Below are 5165 nucleotides of genomic sequence, written 5' to 3'. Positions count from 1 at the left end.
TGGGCGTTGTACAATGCGCATCAAGTTGTGATGCTGTTCTTAGGGCTTCATATGATATGTCTGTACTTCGTTCATGCGGTACTAGGTAAATAAAGACGTGTTGGCTATTAGACATTCATGGTACACATGCATGGATGCTGTCCACAAGACTCATGTGTTACCTGTCTATATGCATGGTATCACGCCATTATTATAAAACAGAGCATCTGCCTCGTGATAGATCTCTCCATGTAACAAGTCCAGGGAACATGGTGTTGCATTATTTTAACTGATAAAAATCTTATTTTCTATGGCTGCGCAACATATAATACATATTTGGAGAGCAATTGTTTGATGGCCTGTTGTACTGCCAGTTGCATTTTGTTCTCCATGATTTTAAGGCAGTGGAACTTGTGACATTTTAGCAAACCCCCTGGTAGAGCATTGCATTTTGAGCTAGCAATATTTAACTCAGAAATTGAAATGGTGAAAAAGGTGCCTGTCTTCAGCTAAGCAATGCAGGGTTTGAATAAAAGACAGGTCTAGAGCTGGCTCAAGTTTTGGGAAAACATTCTCGAAACAGTAGGAGAGAACTAACTTGTGAAAAATACTGTAGTTTAGCTATAAAATCTGAAGAACAAGACTGAAACTGTTCCAGATTTTCCAGTTCTTTCTTAATGCGTGCTGAGGATTCTTTCATTATCTGAGAAAAGTATTTTTAGCTGGACCCTGTGAGCTTGTGTGCCTTCTGGATACTCTTGTTTGCTTATCATCATTGCAAAATATCAACAATTATTTAACATTCTAATGGTATGGGACATTTGAGTTGCGCTAACTATCAAATGAGGTGGGTTTTGGACTGGTGGTGTACACATTGTACTGATGCAGCAAGCAGCAACAAGCTTGCTGAAGGTAAAGATGGGTAGAAGGGGGAGGGGTATGTGTTTTGAGAGTCTTGAGAGGGAAAACAAGACAATAGCCCTCTTATACAATGGATGGCGAAGCGAGGGGTTGCCAGCTGATTAGCGCAAAGAGAGCCCAGAAAAATGCTGAGATTGAGAACATGAGCTACCATCCCTCTCAATGCCACAGGAATCTAATTGAATTACAATTATTTTTTAGTGCTGCAAAAATCTTATGCTCTTAATATTTTGCATAATTCGAGCATGCTGATAAGCTATGCTATAAATCCCATGTTATCCTATTTGATGCTACAGGAATTGATTAAAAATGCAACTATTGTTTACTGCTTTAGGCATATTACGTCTCATGCTGCGAATGGACCATACATTTGATCCTAATTTCTCAATCTTTGGTAAACCTTAGGAATCGAGAAATCTGTCAAAGTCGAAGGCAGTATCTTATGGCTTGTCCTTCCTTTCATGGAAATCAGGGAGTTCTCAGAGTCTTTAAAAAACCTCCCATGATGATTGTTCGTTGCACATTTTCAAAAATGTCTGCACGCAATACTTCTATGGCTCCTTGCTAGGACGATGTAGGTGGTTACTTTCAGTGAGAGGAAAGCATCCTAGCAACTGATTCCGAGAGGAAAGCATCCAAGAAATTATATTCCTCTATGTATTTGGTCTTTCCCCATTTTCTCCAGCTGGTTTACAAATCATGATGCTGCAAATGGAGATGCTTCTTGCATTATGAATATGACTGTTTATGATCATAAATATTATGTTATTACGCCAAATCAAAACCAGTATAATTTGTGATCATTATTTTGATTATGGCTTCAGCTTTGGCTCAATCCTTATTTGGGTGACTCGAGCAGAAAGAAATCATGATTGTATGAAGTAAACGAGAAATCCATCAATTAGGAGAGAGAGAGAGAGAGAGAGAGAGAGAGAGAGAGAGAGAGAGAAGGCGGGGGTTGGCTCTTTTTAATGTCTTCAAGGCATAAAGGACAAAGTGATACACATCGAGATTCTAGTTATAATCCTCTTCGAAGTGCCATTGGTCTAAAAAAAAAAAACCAAAATTTGAAGCTATAAAAGTTACTAAGTACATCATGACCTTAAAGCAACTCAATGTTTAGGCTTTTTGAATTTCTCTATGATGGCAATGTTGCTTCTATAAATTTGCCTATTCGCCATCTTTTCTAGCTACTTTCATCTTCATGATTTTACCAAGTTGTGCTTTGAGTTGTGTTGGTGTAAGTTCATTTGTGATCCATATTTCCTCTACCCTTGGTTTGAATTTTCTTGTATAGCTCCTCTTGCATTGTGGTCATCATTTCCTTGATTTCATCTTCAATCTTGTTATCAGTAGCAGCCACCTTTTTTTAAAACTTTTTCTCTAGCTTTGCCAAGTGTAAGTACTTTTTAGCAACCAAGTTCTTTAGAAGTATATTCTTTGCTGCAAAGTTGCAAATTGGTTAGGTATTCCCCCTATAGATTTGATTCTTAGGTTGGCTTGAGTGGTGCTATATGAAGATGATTGGAAAAGTCTTTGTATACATCTCTCTATTAGGGCAAAGGCTCAAGTCTAACCCTCTTTCCTAACATGTTACCATGCATGTGGTGAAAGAAATTGGAGAAACTCAAGGTTGGAGGCCTTTGCATAAGTATAAACCTTTAGACGGGAAGGGGGGCTTTAGAAAATAGATAGATGAAATTGGACTAAAAAGTACTAGGAAATGTAGCACATCTATTAAACATAAAAAACAAATAGATCAAATTGAACAACATTAGAAAATGCAATGTATCTATTCAATGTATGTATATGTGTGTATGTACACACACACACACACACACACACACACACAAGAGAGAGAGAGAGAGAGGGAGGGAGGATGCCTTGTCTTTATTGATGATTATGGTGTATTGTGTGTATGTTGGCACATGTGCAAAAAGTACATGCATTTGAGTTGATTATGCATTGTTAGGTGACTATGCATGAGTTTTTGCCCACCCGTATGCTTGACATGAGTAAACAAGTAAAAAAACTAAAATAACGGTATAAACATTGGTTACAAGGGGCGAGATGTCCCTCACGCTCCCCCTCAGGGACACACTTAGAAGTAAGAGCTCAAAATATTGCCAACTCAAGTATGATAAATTCCATCCAATTTTGCAAGTATATATTAGGGTTTCTCAAGCAAGTAGTCTCAACTCATGGCCCCTCTTTAAGTCTTTATCATTTTGTCTTTTACATATTTGTGGCTTTGAATTTTGAAATGGACTTCTTATATAAACATGAACTTGCTTATGAATTTACACGATTGGTCTTTTGTCCATACATGGATTGAATTACAAAACATACGTATGCAACTTTGGGAGATATTACAATTTGCATAGGGGTTATCCAACTCTTACTTTTTGCAAAAAATGTGTTATTGTAGCATATGATATAATGAAGTTGACAATTAAGAGACCTATCTATGGGTTCCTAATTTCCTCTAATATTTCCAAAAACTTATTCCTTGATTTTCGATATCTTTTGAGATTCCAAATAGGTTCATTTTACTTTAGGTCTATTTCTTATTTTCCATTGGTGTTTGTTGACTCCTTTGACCTTAGCTTTGACCACTTTGATGAGCCCTTTGGCTTTGAATTTTGCAACTTTTTCTATTTGGGATTAACATTTTCTTTGATAAATCATAGGTTGCAAGAGCAATTTCCTTTAGTATTGACAAAGTTTCTCCTCTTGCATTACACAGTCTCCTTATTCCCTACAAGTTAGATGGTTTCTCATTCTTGCTACTACTTGATGCATAACATATGTAACCTATGGTAGCCATAACAATCAATGGAGCTTTATTTATACCAACGTCCCCTGTTTAGACATTGAAATTTTCTCATTTTTCTCCTTCTTTTTGACAAACTTAGTTGTTTATTATTGTAGGATTTTCTTCTAGTGAAACAAGCGAGACCTTTCCATCCCCTCCATGACATTTTTGAGGCAGCCTTTGAATACACTTCTCATGATCAACCAGTTAGCCATGGCCTCATCATCCATGAACCTACAAAATCAATAAATGGATATCTAGATTTTGATATTGTTGTAAATTAGAACAAAGTGCAACCAACAAGTAGTCTTACAAACCCATCGTAGGACACATCAAATGTTGGGGGTTAATGATTGTATGTGCCTAGCTGCCTATATTTACTTATATATTGTATTTGCACAGGTACATTATAGGTGGTGGGTGCCCATCATTGTCACTTTATTCTTTATTCTTTTAGTGGCAATAGAATAAGGGAAGGCATGTTACATATCTGGAATATGTTGGAGTTTCCACACACTGGTCTCTCTCTTCATACTTGAATCTCCATAGCTCTTAATCTTTTCTTGCTTCTGCTTCTGCTTGTGCTTCTACTTTTACTCCACCTTTCAACTAATGTCAACGTGGGTATTCAAGGAGCTTTATCATCACTCGCTTCAACGTGGAAATAAGAGCTTCACTTCAAGCTTTTATAGAAGCCCACCCTTCATCCTTCCAAGGTAAGCATTGAGTCTTAGCTTGTTCTTGACCCTTCACGACTTGTTCCAAGGCTTTAGTAGGCTTCATTGAGCATCCATATGTGGTCATTCCAGTGAGAAGCATCAATAGAGAGGCCAGGAGAAACCAATGCATTTTGCACTAATTTTTCAACCCTTATTTTTACTTCTATTTCTCATACCTTAATCATTATTGGCTCTTGGGTGCTTCTCCCACCACTTGGCAATCATGTAAACATTGCTTGGTTTATTCATGGGAACTCTTTGAAGAGTTTTTGATTAGTAATGCACTCACAATTTGGTAGAGACCTATTGTATACACTGTGGATAGTAAACAATGAGCTCTATAATGCTCATGTAATGCTTTGGTGATGCTATTTTGATGCCTAGATGTTATGGGGTTGCTTTGAGATGTTATTTGGATTGGATAATACTCATTTAGCTCAATTTTAGAAGGATTTATTGCTATAATACCAATTTGGGCAACAAGCATACAACAGTGAAGCTTTATGCTTTGAATGCGTACAAGTGCTTAAGGTATTCTATATGCTGGCTTGGCAATAATGTATGTGTGTAAATATGCTTATGATGCACTTTGGGCTTTGCATTTGACCTCAGTTGGATGTATTTGGGCTTTGGACATTTGCTTTAGTGATTTTCCACTTGTAGGTTGAAGACATATTGGATAGCAATGTCGAATACTATTTATGAGCAATTTCTTTGAGTGTAGACACCTT

The sequence above is a fragment of the Lygodium microphyllum genome, chromosome 23, assembly GCF_053477565.2.
Source record: "Lygodium microphyllum isolate KBCC chromosome 23, Lygodium_microphyllum_v1.1.10, whole genome shotgun sequence".
NCBI lineage: Eukaryota > Viridiplantae > Streptophyta > Polypodiopsida > Schizaeales > Lygodiaceae > Lygodium > Lygodium microphyllum.
Note: the sequence above shows the minus strand (reverse complement) of the source record.